The sequence below is a fragment of the Pleurodeles waltl genome, chromosome 2_2 (genome assembly GCF_031143425.1).
Source record: "Pleurodeles waltl isolate 20211129_DDA chromosome 2_2, aPleWal1.hap1.20221129, whole genome shotgun sequence".
Lineage (NCBI taxonomy): Eukaryota > Metazoa > Chordata > Amphibia > Caudata > Salamandridae > Pleurodeles > Pleurodeles waltl.
In genome coordinates this window covers 28,663,303-28,679,976 of record NC_090439.1, presented here as the reverse complement: position 1 = coordinate 28,679,976, position 16,674 = coordinate 28,663,303, and positions in this window count along the sequence as shown.

Genomic DNA, 16,674 nt, shown 5'->3' with positions numbered 1-16,674 from the left:
TCTAGTTTTCAGAAATGCACAGGTTTGGTAGGTTTTCCTAGGTGGCGGCTGAGCTACAAGCCAAAATCTACAGGGAGGCACTTTGCAAAAAACACCTCTGTTTTCCTTCACAAATTTGGCTGGGTCCACGTTGCGCTTTGGGGCATTTCCTGTCACGGGCGCTAGGCCTACGCACACAAGTGAGGTATCATTTTTATCGGGAGACGTGGGGGAACGCTGGGTGGAAGGAAATTCGTGGCTCCTCTCAGATTCCAGAACTTTCTGCCACAGAAATGTGAGGAACATGTGTTTTTTTAGCCAAATTTTGAGATTTGCAAAGGATTCTGGGTAACAGAACCTGGTCCGAGCCACACAAGTCACCCCATCTTGGATTCCCCTAGGTCTCTAGTTTTCAGAAATGCACAGGTTTGGTAGGTTTCCCTAGGTGGCGGCTGAGCTACAGGCCAAAATCTACAGGTAGGCACTTTGCAAAAAACACCTCTGTTTTCCTTCAAAAATTTGTCTGTGTCCACGTTGCGCTTTGGGGCATTTCCTGTCACGGGCGCTAGGCCTACGCACACAAGTGAGGTATCATTTTTATCGGGAGACGTGGGGGAACGCTGGGTGGAAGGAAATTCGTGACTCCTCTCAGATTCCAGAACTTTCTGCCACAGAAATGTGAGGAACATGTGTTTTTTTAGCCAAATTTTGAGGTTTGCAAAGGATTCTGGGTAACAGAACCTGGTCCGAGCCACACAAGTCACCCCATCTTGGATTCCCCTAGGTCTCTAGTTTTCAGAAATGCACAGGTTTGGTAGGTTTCCCTAGGTGGCGGCTGAGCTAAAGGCCAAAATCTACAGGTAGGCACTTTGCAAAAAACACCTCTGTTTTCCTTCACAAATTTGGATGTGTCCACGTTGCGCTTTGGGGCGTTTTCTGTCGCGGGCGCTAGGCCTACCCACACAAGTGAGGTATCATTTTTATCGAGAGACGTGGGGGAACGCTGGGTCGAAGGAAATTTGTGGCTCCTCTCAGATTCCAGAACTTTCTGCCACAGAAATGTGAGGAACATGTGTTTTTTTAGCCAAATTTTTAGATTTGCAAAGGATTCTGGGTAACAGAACCTGGTCCGAGCCACACAAGTCACCCCATCTTGGATTCCCCTAGGTCTCTAGTTTTCAGAAATGCACAGGTTTGGTAGGTTTCCCTAGGTGGCGGCTGAGCTACAAGCCAAAATCTACAGGGAGGCACTTTGCAAAAAACACCTCTGTTTTCCTTCAAAAATTTGGATGTGTCCACGTTGCACTTTGGGGCATTTCCTGTCACGGGCGCTAGGCCTACGCACACAAGTGAGGTATCATTTTTATCGGGAGACGTGGGGGAACGCTGGGTGGAAGGAAATTCGTGGCTCCTCTCAGATTCCAGAACTTTCTGCCACAGAAATGTGAGGAACATGTGTTTTTTTAGCCAAATTTTGAGGTTTGCAAAGGATTCTGGGTAACAGAACCTGGTCCGAGCCACACAAGTCACCCCATCTTGGATTCCCCTAGGTCTCTAGTTTTCAGAAATGCACAGGTTTGGTAGGTTTCCCTAGGTGGCGGCTGAGCTACAGGCCAAAATCTACAGGTAGTCACTTTGCAAAAAACACCTCTGTTTTCCTTAAAAAATTTGGCTGTGTCCACGTTGCGCTTTGGGGCATTTCCTGTCACGGGCGCTAGGCCTATGCACACAAGTGAGGTATCATTTTTATCGGGAGACGTGGGGGAACGCTGGGTGGAAGGAAATTCGTGGCTCCTCTCAGATTCCAGAACTTTCTGCCACAGAAATGTGAGGAACATGTGTTTTTTTAGCCAAATTTTGAGGTTTGCAAAGGATTCTGGGTAACAGAACCTGGTCCGAGCCACACAAGTCACCCCATCTTGGATTCCCCTAGGTCTCTAGTTTTCAGAAATGCACAGTTTGGTAGGTTTCCCTAAGTGGCGGCTGAGCTACAGGCCAAAATCTACAGGTAGGCACTTTGCAAAAAACACCTCTGTTTTCCTTCACAAATTTGGATGTGTCCACGTTGCGCTTTGGGGCGTTTCCTGTCGCGGGCGCTAGTCCTAGCCACACAAGTGAGGTATCATTTTTATCGGGAGACGTGGGGGAACGCTGGGTGGAAGGAAATTTGTGGCTCCTCTCAGATTCCAGAACTTTCTGCCACAGAAATGTTAGGAACATGTGTTTTTTTAGCCAAATTTTGAGGTTTGCAAAGGATTCTGGGTAACAGAACCTGGTCCGAGCCACACAAGTCACCCCATCTTGGATTCCCCTAGGTCTCTAGTTTTCAGAAATGCACAGGTTTGGTAGGTTTCCCTAGGTGGCGGCTGAGCTACAGGCCAAAATCTACAGGTAGGCACTTTGCAAAAAACACCTCTGTTTTCCTTCAAAAATTTGGCTGTGCCCACGTTGCGCTTTGGGGCATTTCCTGTCACGGGCGCTAGGCCTACCCCCACAAGTGAGGTATCATTTTTATCGGGAGACGTGGGGGAAAGCTGGGTCGAAGGAAATTCGTGGCTCCTCTCAGATTCCAGAACTTTCTGCCACAGAAATGTGAGGAACATGTGTTTTTTTAGCCAAATTTTGAGGTTTGCAAAGGATTCTGGGTAACAGAACCTGGTCCGAGCCACACAAGTCACCCCATCTTGGATTCCCCTAGGTCTCTAGTTTTCAGACATGCACAGGTTTGGTAGGTTTCCCTAGGTGGCGGCTGAGCTACAGGCCAAAATCTACAGGTAGGCACTTTGCAAAAAACACCTCTGTTTTCCTTCACAAATTTGGATGTGTCCACGTTGCACTTTGGGGCGTTTTCTGTCGCGGGCGCTAGGCCTACCCACACAAGTGAGGTATCATTTTTATCGGGAGACATGGGGGAACGCTGGGTAAAAGGAAATTTGTGGCTCCTCTCAGATTCCAAAACTTTCTGCCACAGAAATGTTAGGAACATGTGTTTTTTTAGGCAAATTTTGAGGTTTGCAAAGGATTCTGGGTAACAGAACCTGGTCCGAGCCACACAAGTCACCCCATCTTGGATTCCCCTAGGTCTCTAGTTTTCAGAAATGCACAGGTTTGGTAGGTTTCCCTAGGTGGCGGCTGAGCTACAGGCCAAAATCTACAGGTAGTCACTTTGCAAAAAACACCTCTGTTTTCCTTCAAAAATTTGGCTGTGTCTACGTTGCGCTTTGGGGCGTTTCCTGTCGCGGGCGCTAGGCCTACCCACACAAGTGAGGTATCATTTTTATCGGGAGACGTGGGGGAACGCTGGGTAAAAGGAAATTTGTGGCTCCTCTCAGATTCCAGAACTTTCTGCCACAGAAATGTTAGGAACATGTGTTTTTTTAGCCAAATTTTGAGGTTTGCAAAGGATTCTGGGTAACAGAACCTGGTCCGAGCCACACAAGTCACCCCATCTTGGATTCCCCTAGGTCTCTAGTTTTCAGAAATGCACAGTTTGGTAGGTTTCCCTAGGTGGCGGCTGAGCTACAGGCCAAAATCTACAGGTAGACACTTTGCAAAACACACCTCTGTTTTCCTTCACAAATTTGGATGTGTGCACGTTGCGCTTTGGGGCGTTTTCTGTCGCGGGCGCTAGGCCTACCCACACAAGTGAGGTATCATTTTTATCGGGAGACGTGGGGGGAACGCTGGGTGGAAGGAAATTCATGGCTCCTCTCAGATTCCAGAACTTTCTGCCACAGAAATGTGAGGAACATGTGTTTTTTTAGCCAAATTTTGAGGTTTGCAAACGATTCTGGGTAACAGAACCTGGTCCGAGCCACACAAGTCACCCCATCTTGGATTCCCCTAGGTCTCTAGTTTTCAGAAATGCACAGTTTGGTAGGTTTCCCTAGGTGGCGGCTGAGCTACAGGCCAAAATCTACAGGTAGACACTTTGCAAAACACACCTCTGTTTTCCTTCACAAATTTGGATGTGTCCACGTTGCGCTTTGGGGCGTTTTCAGTCGCGGGCGCTAGGCCTACCCACACAAGTGAGGTATCATTTTTATCGGGAGATGTGGGGGAACGCTGGGTGGAAGGAAATTTGTGGCTCCTCTCAGATTCCAGAACTTTCTGCCACAGAAATGTGAGGAACATGTGTTTTTTTAGCCAAATTTTGAGATTTGCAAAGGATTCTGGGTAACAGAACCTGGTCCGAGCCACACAAGTCACCCCATCTTGGATTCCCCTAGGTCTCTAGTTTTCAGAAATGCACAGGTTTGGTAGGTTTCCCTAGGTGGCGGCTGAGCTACAGGCCAAAATCTACAGGTAGGCACTTTGCAAAAAACACCTCTGTTTTCCTTCACAAATTTGGATGTGTCCACGTTGCGCTTTGGGGCGTTTCCTGTCGCGGGCGCTAGTCCTACCCACACAAGTGAGGTATCATTTTTATCAGGAGACGTGGGGGAACGCTGGGTGGAAGGAAATTTGTGGCTCCTCTCAGATTCCAGAACTTTCTGCCACAGAAATGTTAGGAACATGTTTTTTTTTAGCCAAATTTTGAGGTTTGCAAAGGATTCTGGGTAACAGAACCTGGTCCGAGCCACACAAGTCACCCCATCTTGGATTCCCCTAGGTCTCTAGTTTTGAGAAATGCACAGGTTTGGTAGGTTTCCCTAGGTGGCGGCTGAGCTACAGGCCAAAATCTACAGGTAGGCACTTTGCAAAAAACACCTCTGTTTTCCTTCAAAAATTTGGCTGTGTCCTCGTTGCGCTTTGGGGCATTTCCTGTCACGGGCGCTAGACCTACGCACACAAATGAGGTATCATTTTTATCAGGAGACGTGGGGGAACGCTGGGTGGAAGGAAATTCGTGGCTCCTCTCAGATTCCAGAACTTTCTGCCACAGAAATATGAGGAACATGTGTTTTTTTAGCCAAATTTTGAGGTTTGCAAAGGATTCTGGGTAACAGAACCTGGTCCGAGCCACACAAGTCACCCCATCTGGGATTCCCCTAGGTGTCTAGTTTTCAGAAATGCACAGGCTTGGTAGGTTTCCCTAGGTGGCGGCTGAGCTACAAGCCAAAATCTACAGGTAGGCACTTTGCAAAAAACACCTCTGTTTTCCTTCACAAATTTGGTTGTGTCCACGTTGCGCTTTGGGGCGTTTTCTGTCGCGGACGCTAGGCCTACCCACACAAGTGAGGTATCATTTTTATCGGGAGACGTGGGGGAACGCTGGGTGGAAGGAAATTTGTGGCTCCTCTCAGATTCCAGAACTTTCTGCCACAGAAATGTGAGGAACATGTGTTTTTTTAGCCAAATTTTGAGATTTGCAAAGGATTCTGGGTAACAGAACCTGGTCCGAGCCACACAAGTCACCCCATCTGGGATTCCCCTAGGTGTCTAGTTTTCAGAAATGCACAGGCTTGGTAGGTTTCCCTAGGTGGCGGCTGAGCTACAAGCCAAAATCTACAGGTAGGCACTTTGCAAAAAACACCTCTGTTTTCCTTCACAAATTTGGATGTGTCCACGTTGCGCTTTGGGGCGTTTTCTGTCACGTACGCTAGGCCTACCCACACAAGTGAGGTATCATTTTTATCAGGAGACGTGGGGGAACGCTGGGTGGAAGGACATTTGTGGCTCCTCTCAGATTCCAGAACTTTCTGCCACAGAAATGTGAGGAACATGTGTTTTTTTAGCCAAATTTTGAGATTTGCAAAGGATTCTGGGTAACAGAACCTGGTCCGAGCCACACAAGTCACCCCATCTTGGATTCCCCTAGGTCTCTAGTTTTCAGAAATGCACAGGTTTGGTAGGTTTCCCTAGGTGGCGGCTGAGCTACAGGCCAAAATCTACAGGTAGGCACTTTGCAAAACACACCTCTGTTTTCCTTCACAAATTTGGATGTGTCCACGTTGCGCTTTGGGGCGTTTTCTGTCGCGGGCGCTAGGCCTACCCACACAAGTGAGGTATCATTTTTATCGGGAGACGTGGGGGAACGCTGGGTGGAAGGAAATTTGTGGCTCCTCTCAGATTCCAGAACTTTCTGCCACAGAAATGTGAGGAACATGTGTTTTTTTAGCCAAATTTTGAGATTTGCAAAGGATTCTGGGTAACAGAACCTGGTCCGAGCCACACAAGTCACCCCATCTTGGATTCCCCTAGGTCTCTAGTTTTCAGAAATGCACAGGTTTGGTAGGTTTTCCTAGGTGGCGGCTGAGCTACAAGCCAAAATCTACAGGGAGGCACTTTGCAAAAAACACCTCTGTTTTCCTTCAAAAATTTGGCTGTGTCCACGTTGCGCTTTGGGGCATTTCCTGTCACGGGCGCTAGGCCTACGCACACAAGTGAGGTATCATTTTTATCGGGAGACGTGGGGGAACGCTGGGTGGAAGGAAATTCGTGGCTCCTCTCAGATTCCAGAACTTTCTGCCACAGAAATGTGAGGAACATGTGTTTTTTTAGCCAAATTTTGAGGTTTGCAAAGGATTCTGGGAAACAGAACCTGGTCCGAGCCACACAAGTCACCCCATCTTGGATTCCCCTAGGTCTCTAGTTTTCAGAAATGCACAGGTTTGGTAGGTTTCCCTAGGTGGCGGCTGAGCTACAGGCCAAAATCTACAGGTAGGCACTTTGCAAAAAACACCTCTGTTTTCCTTCAAAAATTTGGCTGTGTCCATGTTGCCCTTTGGGGCATTTCCTGTCACGGGCGCTAGGCCTACGCACACAAGTGAGGTATAATTTTTATCGGGAGAAGTGGGGGAACGCTGGGTGGAAGGAAATTCGTGGCTCCTCTCAGATTCCAGAACTTTCTGCCACAGAAATGTGAGGAACATGTGTTTTTTTAGCCAAATTTTGAGGTTTGCAAAGGATTATGGGTAACAGAACCTGGTCCGAGCCACACAAGTCACCCCATCTGGGATTCCCCTAGGTGTCTAGTTTTCAGAAATGCACAGGCTTGGTAGGTTTCCCTAGGTGGCGGCTGAGCTACAAGCCAAAATCTACAGGTAGGCACTTTGCAAAAAACACCTCTGTTTTCCTTCACAAATTTGGATGTGTCCACGTTGCGCTTTGGGGCGTTTTCTGTCACGGACGCCAGGCCTACCCACACAAGTGAGGTATCATTTTTATCAGGAGACGTGGGGGAACGCTGGGTGGAAGGAAATTTGTGGCTCCTCTCAGATTCCAGAACTTTCTGCCACAGAAATGTGAGGAACATGTGTTTTTTTAGCCACATTTTGAGATTTGCAAAGGATTCTGGGTAACAGAACCTGGTCCGAGCCACACAAGTCACCCCATCTTGGATTCCCCTAGGTCTCTAGTTTTCAGAAATGCACAGGTTTGGTAGGTTTCCCTAGGTGGCGGCGGAGCTACAGGCCAAAATCTACAGGTAGGCACTTTGCAAAAAACACCTCTGTTTTCCTTCAAAAATGTGGCTGTGTCCACGTTGCGCTTTGGGGCATTTCCTGTCACGGGCGCTAGACCTACGCACACAAGTGAGGTATCATTTTTATCAGGAGACGTGGGGGAACGCTGGGTGGAAGGAAATTCGTGGCTCCTCTCGGATTCCAGAACTTTCTGCCACAGAAATGGAAGGAACATGTGTTTTTTTAGCCAAATTTTGAGATTTGCAAAGGATTCTGGGTAACATAACCTGGTCCGAGCCACACAAGTCACCCCATCTTGGATTCCCCTAGGTCTCTAGTTTTCAGAAATGCACAGGTTTGGTAGGTTTCCCTAGGTGGCGGCTGAGCTACAGGCCAAAATCTACAGGTAGGCACTTTGCAAAACACACCTCTGTTTTCCTTCACAAATTTGGATGTGTCCACGTTGCGCTTTGGGGCGTTTTCTGTCGCGGGCGCTAGTCCTACCCACACAAGTGAGGTATCATTTTTATCGGGAGACGTGGGGGAACGCTGGGTGGAAGGAAATTTGTGGCTCCTCTCAGATTCCAGAACTTTCTGCCACAGAAATGTGAGGAACATGTGTTTTTTTAGCCAAATTTTGAGATTTGCAAAGGATTCTGGGTAACAGAACCTGGTCCGAGCCACACAAGTCACCCCATCTTGGATTCCCCTAGGTCTCTAGTTTTCAGAAATGCACAGGCTTGGTAGGTTTTCCTAGGTGGCGGCTGAGCTACAAGCCAAAATCTACAGGGAGGCACTTTGAAAAAAACACCTCTGTTTTCCTTCAAAAATTTGGCTGGGTCCACGTTGCGCTTTGGGGCATTTCCTGTCACGGGCGCTAGGCCTACGCACACAAGTGAGGTATCATTTTTATCGGGAGACGTGGGGGAACGCTGGGTGGAAGGAAATTCGTGGCTCCTCTCAGATTCCAGAACTTTGTGCCACAGAAATGTGAGGAACATGTGTTTTTTTAGCCAAATTTTGAGATTTGCAAAGGATTCTGGGTAACAGAACCTGGTCCGAGCCACACAAGTCACCCCATCTTGGATTCCCCTAGGTCTCTAGTTTTCAGAAATGCACAGGTTTGGTAGGTTTCCCTAGGTGGCGGCTGAGCTACAGGCCAAAATCTACAGGTAGGCACTTTGCAAAAAACACCTCTGTTTTCCTTCAAAAATTTGGCTGTGTCCACGTTGCGCTTTGGGGCATTTCCTGTCACGGGCGCTAGACTTACGCACACAAGTGAGGTATCATTTTTATCAGGAGACGTGGGGGAACGCTGGGTGGAAGGAAATTCGTGGCTCCTCTCAGATTCCAGAACTTTCTGCCACAGAAATGTTAGGAACATGTGTTTTTTTAGCCAAATTTTGAGGTTTGCAAAGGATTCTGGGTGACAGAAACTGGTCCGAGCCACACATGTCACCCCATCTTGGATTCCCCTAGGTCTCTAGTTTTCAGAAATGCACAGGCTTGGTAGGTTTCCCAAGGTGGCGGCTGAGCTACAGGCCAAAATCTACAGGTAGGCACTTTGCAAAAAACACCTCTGTTTTCCTTCACAAATTTGGATGTGTCCACGTTGCGCTTTGGGGCGTTTCCTGTCGCGGGCGCTAGTCCTACCCACACAAGTGAGGTATCATTTTTATCAGGAGACGTGGGGGAACGCTGGGTGGAAGGAAAGTTGTGGCTCCTCTCAGATTCCAGAACTTTCTGCCACAGAAATGTTAGGAACATGTGTTTTTTTAGCCAAATTTTGAGGTTTGCAAAGGATTCTGGGTAACAGAAACTGGTCCGAGCCACACAAGTCACCCCATCTTGGATTCCCCTAGGTCTCTAGTTTTCAGAAATGCACAGGTTTGGTAGGTTTCCCTAGGTGGCGGCTGAGCTACAGGCCAAAATCTACAGGTAGGCACTTTGCAAAAAACACCTCTGTTTTCCTTCAAAAATGTGGCTGTGTCCACGTTGCGCTTTGGGGCATTTCCTTTCACGGGCGCTAGACCTACGCACACAAGTGAGGTATCATTTTTATCAGGAGACGTGGGGGAACGCTGGGTGGAAGGAAATTCGTGGCTCCTCTCAGATTCCAGAACTTTCTGCCACAGAAATATGAGGAACATGTGTTTTTTTAGCCAAATTTTGAGGTTTGCAAAGGATTCTGGGTAACAGAACCTGGTCCGAGCCACACAAGTCACCCCATCTTGGATTCCCCTAGGTGTCTAGTTTTCAGAAATGCACAGGCTTGGTAGGTTTCCCTAGGTGGCGGCTGAGCTACAAGCCAAAATCTACAGGTAGGCACTTTGCAAAAAACACCTCTGTTTTCCTTCACAAATTTGGATGTGTCCACGTTGCGCTTTGGGGCGTTTTCTGTCGCGGACGCTAGGCCTACCCACACAAGTGAGGTATCATTTTTATCGGGAGACGTGGGGGAACGCTGAGTGGAAGGAAATTTGTGGCTCCTCTCAGATTCCAGAACTTTCTGCCACAGAAATGTGAGGAACATGTGTTTTTTTAGCCAAATTTTGAGATTTGCAAAGGATTCTGGGTAACAGAACCTGGTCCGAGCCACACAAGTCACCCCATCTTGGATTCCCCTAGGTCTCTAGTTTTCAGAAATGCACAGGTTTGGTAGGTTTCCCTAGGTGGCGGCGGAGCTGCAGGCCAAAATCTACAGGTAGGCACTTTGCAAAACACACCTCTGTTTTCCTTCACAAATTTGGATGTGTCCACATTGCGCTTTGGGGCGTTTTCTGTCGCGGGCGCTAGGCCTACCCACACAAGTGAGGTATCATTTTTATCGGGAGACATGGGGGAACGCTGGGTGGAAGGAAATTTGTGGCTGCTCTCAGATTCCAGAACTTTCTGCCACAGAAATGTGAGGAACATGTGTTTTTTTAGCCAAATTTTGAGATTTGCAAAGGATTCTGGGTAACAGAACCTGGTCCGAGCCACACATGTCACCCCATCTTGGATTCCCCTAGGTCTCTAGTTTTCAGAAATGCACAGGTTTGGTAGGTTTCCCTAGGTGGCGGCTGAGCTACAGGCCAAAATCTACAGGTAGGCACTTTGCAAAAAACACCTCTGTTTTCCTTCAAAAATGTGGCTGTGTCCACGTTGCGCTTTGGGGCATTTCCTGTCACGGGCGCTAGACCTACGTACACAAGTGAGGTATCATTTTTATCAGGAGACGTGGGGGAACGCTGGGTGGAAGGAAATTCGTGGCTCCTCTCAGATTCCAGAACTTTCTGCCACAGAAATGTGAGGAACATGTGTTTTTTTAGCCAAATTTTGAGGTTTGCAAAGGATTCTGGGTAACAGAACCTGGTCCGAGCCACACAAGTCACCCCATCTTGGATTCCCCTAGGTCTCTAGTTTTCAGAAATGCACAGGTTTGGTAGGTTTCCCTAGGTGGCGGCTGAGCTACAGGCCAAAATCTACAGGTAGGCACTTTGCAAAAAACACCTCTGTTTTCCTTCAAAAATTTGTCTGTGTCCACGTTGCGCTTTGGGGCATTTCCTGTCACGGGCGCTAGGCCTACGCACACAAGTGAGGTATCATTTTTATCGGGAGACGTGGGGGAACGCTGGGTGGAAGGAAAGTTGTGGCTCCTCTCAGATTCCAGAACTTTCTGCCACAGAAATGTTAGGAACATGTGTTTTTTAGCCAAATTTTGAGGTTTGCAAAGGATTCTGGGTAACAGAACCTGGTCCGAGCCACACAAGTCACCCCATCTTGGATTCCCCTAGGTCTCTAGTTTTCAGAAATGCACAGGTTTGGTAGGTTTCCCTAGGTGGCGGCTGAGCTACAAGCCAAAATCTACAGGGAGGCACTTTGCAAAAAACACCTCTGTTTTCCTTCAAAACTTTGGATGTGTCCACGTTGCGCTTTGGGGCATTTCCTGTCACGGGCGCTAGGCCTACGCACACAAGTGAGGTATCATTTTTATCGGGAGACGTGGGGGAACGCTGGGTGGAAGGAATTTCGTGGCTCCTCTCAGATTCCAGAACTTTCTGCCACAGAAATGTGAGGAACATGTGTTTTTTTAGCCAAATTTTGAGGTTTGCAAAGGATTCTGGGTAACAGAACCTGGTCCGAGCCACACAAGTCACCCCATCTTGGATTCCCCTAGGTCTCTAGTTTTCAGAAATGCTCAGGTTTGGTAGGTTTCCCTAGGTGGCGGCTGAGCTACAGGCCAAAATCTACAGGTAGGCACTTTGCAAAAAACACCTCTGTTTTCCTTCAAAAATTTGGCTGTGTCCACGTTGCGCTTTGGGGCATTTCCTGTCACGGGCGCTAGGCCTACGCACACAAGTGAGGTATCATTTTTATCGGGAGACGTGGGGGAACGCTGGGTGGAAGGAAATTCGTGGCTCCTCTCAGATTCCAGAACTTTCTGCCACAGAAATGTGAGGAACATGTGTTTTTTTAGCCAAATTTTGAGGTTTGCAAAGGATTCTGGGTAACAGAACCTGGTCCGAGCCACACAAGTCACCCCATCTTGGATTCCCCTAGGTCTCTAGTTTTCAGAAATGCACAGTTTGGTAGGTTTCCCTAGGTGGCGGCTGAGCTACAGGCCAAAATCTACAGGTAGGCACTTTGCAAAAAACACCTCTGTTTTCCTTCACAAATTCGGATGTGTCCACGTTGCGCTTTGGGGCGTTTCCTGTCGCGGGCGCTAGTCCTAGCCACACAAGTGAGGTATCATTTTTATCGGGAGACGTGGGGGAACGCTGGGTGGAAGGAAATTTGTGGCTCCTCTCAGATTCCAGAACTTTCTGCCACAGAAATGTTAGGAACATGTGTTTTTTTAGCCAAATTTTGAGGTTTGCAAAGGATTCTGGGTAACAGAACCTGGTCCGAGCCACACAAGTCACCCCATCTTGGATTCCCCTAGGTCTCTAGTTTTCAGAAATGCACAGGTTTGGTAGGTTTCCCTAGGTGGCGGCTGAGCTACAGGCCAAAATCTACAGGTAGGCATTTTGCAAAAAACACCTCTGTTTTCCTTCAAAAATTTGGCTGTGCCCACGTTGCGCTTTGGGGCATTTCCTGTCACGGGCGCTAGGCCTACCCCCACAAGTGAGGTATCATTTTTATCGAGAGACGTGGGGGAAAGCTGGGTCGAAGGAAATTCGTGGCTCCTCTCAGATTCCAGAACTTTCTGCCACAGAAATGTGAGGAACATGTGTTTTTTTAGCCAAATTTTGAGGTTTGCAAAGGATTCTGGGTAACAGAACCTGGTCCGAGCCACACAAGTCACCCCATCTTGGATTCCCCTAGGTCTCTAGTTTTCAGACATGCACAGGTTTGGTAGGTTTCCCTAGGTGGCGGCTGAGCTACAGGCCAAAATCTACAGGTAGGCACTTTGCAAAAAACACCTCTGTTTTCCTTCACAAATTTGGATGTGTCCACGTTGCACTTTGGGGCGTTTTCTTTCGCGGGCGCTAGGCCTACCCACACAAGTGAGGTATCATTTTTATCGGGAGACATGGGGGAACGCTGGGTAAAAGGAAATTTGTGGCTCCTCTCAGATTCCAAAACTTTCTGCCACAGAAATGTTAGGAACATGTGTTTTTTTAGGCAAATTTTGAGGTTTGCAAAGGATTCTGGGTAACAGAACCTGGTCCGAGCCACACAAGTCACCCCATCTTAGATTCCCCTAGGTCTCTAGTTTTCAGAAATGCACAGGTTTGGTTGGTTTCCCTAGGTGGCGGCTGAGCTACAGGCCAAAATCTACAGGTAGGCACTTTGCAAAAAACACCTCTGTTTTCCTTCAAAAATTTGGCTGTGTCTACGTTGCGCTTTGGGGCGTTTCCTGTCGCGGGCGCTAGGCCTACCCACACAAGTGAGGTATCATTTTTATCGGGAGACGTGGGGGAACGCTGGGTAAAAGGAAATTCGTGGCTCCTCTCAGATTCCAGAACTTTCTGCCACAGAAATGTTAGGAACATGTGTTTTTTTAGCCAAATTTTGAGGTTTGCAAAGGATTCTGGGTAACAGAACCTGGTCCGAGCCACACAAGTCACCCCATCTTGGATTCCCCTAGGTCTCTAGTTTTCAGAAATGCACAGTTTGGTAGGTTTCCCTAGGTGGCGGCTGAGCTACAGGCCAAAATCTACAGGTCGACACTTTGCAAAACACACCTCTGTTTTCCTTCACAAATTTGGATGTGTCCACGTTGCGCTTTGGGGCGTTTTCTGTCGCGGGCGCTAGGCCTACCCACACAAGTGAGGTATCATTTTTATCGGGAGACGTGGGGGAACGCTGGGTGGAAGGAAATTCATGGCTCCTCTCAGATTCCAGAACTTTCTGCCACAGAAATGTGAGGAACATGTGTTTTTTTAGCCAAATTTTGAGGTTTGCAAAGGATTCTGGGTAACAGAACCTGGTCCGAGCCACACAAGTCACCCCATCTTGGATTCCCCTAGGTCTCTAGTTTTCAGAAATGCACAGTTTGGTAGGTTTCCCTAGGTGGCGGCTGAGCTACAGGCCAAAATCTACAGGTAGACACTTTGCAAAACACACCTCTGTTTTCCTTCACAAATTTGGATGTGTCCACGTTGCGCTTTGGGGCGTTTTCAGTCGCGGGCGCTAGGCCTACCCACACAAGTGAGGTATCATTTTTATCGGGAGACGTGGGGGAACGCTGGGTGGAAGGAAATTTGTGGCTCCTCTCAGATTCCAGAACTTTCTGCCACAGAAATGTGAGGAACATGTGTTTTTTTAGCCAAATTTTGAGATTTGCAAAGGATTCTGGGTAACAGAACCTGGTCCGAGCCACACAAGTCACCCCATCTTGGATTCCCCTAGGTCTCTAGTTTTCAGAAATGCACAGGTTTGGTAGGTTTCCCTAGGTGGCGGCTGAGCTACAGGCCAAAATCTACAGGTAGGCACTTTGCAAAAAACACCTCTGTTTTCCTTCACAAATTTGGATGTGTCCACGTTGCGCTTTGGGGCGTTTCCTGTCGCGGGCGCTAGTCCTACCCACACAAGTGAGGTATCATTTTTATCAGGAGACGTGGGGGAACGCTGGGTGGAAGGAAATTTGTGGCTCCTCTCAGATTCCAGAACTTTCTGCCACAGAAATGTTAGGAACATGTTTTTTTTTAGCCAAATTTTGAGGTTTGCAAAGGATTCTGGGTAACAGAACCTGGTCCGAGCCACACAAGTCACCCCATCTTGGATTCCCCTAGGTCTCTAGTTTTGAGAAATGCACAGGTTTGGTAGGTTTCCCTAGGTGGCGGCTGAGCTACAGGCCAAAATCTACAGGTAGGCACTTTGCAAAAAACACCTCTGTTTTCCTTCAAAAATTTGGCTGTGTCCACGTTGCGCTTTGGGGCATTTCCTGTCACAGGCGCTAGACCTACGCACACAAGTGAGGTATCATTTTTATCAGGAGACGTGGGGGAACGCTGGGTGGAAGGAAATTCGTGGCTCCTCTCAGATTCCAGAACTTTCTGCCACAGAAATGTTAGGAACATGTGTTTTTTTAGCCAAATTTTGAGGTTTGCAAAGGATTCTGGGTAACAGAACCTGGTCCGAGCCACACAAGTCACCCCATCTTGGATTCCCCTAGGTCTCTAGTTTTCAGAAATGCACAGTTTGGTAGGTTTCCCTAGGTGGCGGCTGAGCTACAGGCCAAAATCTACAGGTCGACACTTTGCAAAACACACCTCTGTTTTCCTTCACAAATTTGGATGTGTCCACGTTGCGCTTTGGGGCGTTTTCTGTCGCGGGCGCTAGGCCTACCCACACAAGTGAGGTATCATTTTTATCGGGAGACGTGGGGGAACGCTGGGTGGAAGGAAATTCATGGCTCCTCTCAGATTCCAGAACTTTCTGCCACAGAAATGTGAGGAACATGTGTTTTTTTAGCCAAATTTTGAGGTTTGCAAAGGATTCTGGGTAACAGAACCTGGTCCGAGCCACACAAGTCACCCCATCTTGGATTCCCCTAGGTCTCTAGTTTTCAGAAATGCACAGTTTGGTAGGTTTCCCTAGGTGGCGGCTGAGCTACAGGCCAAAATCTACAGGTAGACACTTTGCAAAACACACCTCTGTTTTCCTTCACAAATTTGGATGTGTCCACGTTGCGCTTTGGGGCGTTTTCAGTCGCGGGCGCTAGGCCTACCCACACAAGTGAGGTATCATTTTTATCGGGAGACGTGGGGGAACGCTGGGTGGAAGGAAATTCATGGCTCCTCTCAGATTCCAGAACTTTCTGCCACAGAAATGTGAGGAACATGTGTTTTTTTAGCCAAATTTTGAGGTTTGCAAACGATTCTGGGTAACAGAACCTGGTCCGAGCCACACAAGTCACCCCATCTTGGATTCCCCTAGGTCTCTAGTTTTCAGAAATGCACAGTTTGGTAGGTTTCCCTAGGTGGCGGCTGAGCTACAGGCCAAAATCTACAGGTAGACACTTTGCAAAACACACCTCTGTTTTCCTTCACAAATTTGGATGTGTCCACGTTGCGCTTTGGGGCGTTTCCTGTCGCGGGCGCTAGTCCTACCCACACAAGTGAGGTATCATTTTTATCAGGAGACGTGAGGGAACGCTGGGTGGAAGGAAATTTGTGGCTCCTCTCAGATTCCAGAACTTTCTGCCACAGAAATGTTAGGAACATGTTTTTTTTTAGCCAAATTTTGAGGTTTGCAAAGGATTCTGGGTAACAGAACCTGGTCCGAGCCACACAAGTCACCCCATCTTGGATTCCCCTAGGTCTCTAGTTTTGAGAAATGCACAGGTTTGGTAGGTTTCCCTAGGTGGCGGCTGAGCTACAGGCCAAAATCTACAGGTAGGCACTTTGCAAAAAACACCTCTGTTTTCCTTCAAAAATTTGGCTGTGTCCTCGTTGCGCTTTGGGGCATTTCCTGTCACGGGCGCTAGTCCTACCCACACAAGTGAGGTATCATTTTTATCGGGAGACGTGGGGGAACGCTGGGTGGAAGGAAATTTGTGGCTCCTCTCAGATTCCAGAACTTTCTGCCACAGAAATGTGAGGAACATGTGTTTTTTTAGCCAAATTTTGAGATTTGCAAAGGATTCTGGGTAACAGAACCTGGTCCGAGCCACACAAGTCACCCCATCTTGGATTCCCCTAGGTCTCTAGTTTTCAGAAATGCACAGGTTTGGTAGGTTTTCCTAGGTGGCGGCTGAGCTACAAGCCAAAATCTACAGGGAGGCACTTTGCAAAAAACACCTCTGTTTTCCTTCAAAAATTTGGCTGGGTCCACGTTGCGCTTTGGGGCATTTCCTGTCACGGGCGCTAGGCCTACGCACACAAGTGAGGTATCATTTTTATCGGGAGACGTGGGGGAA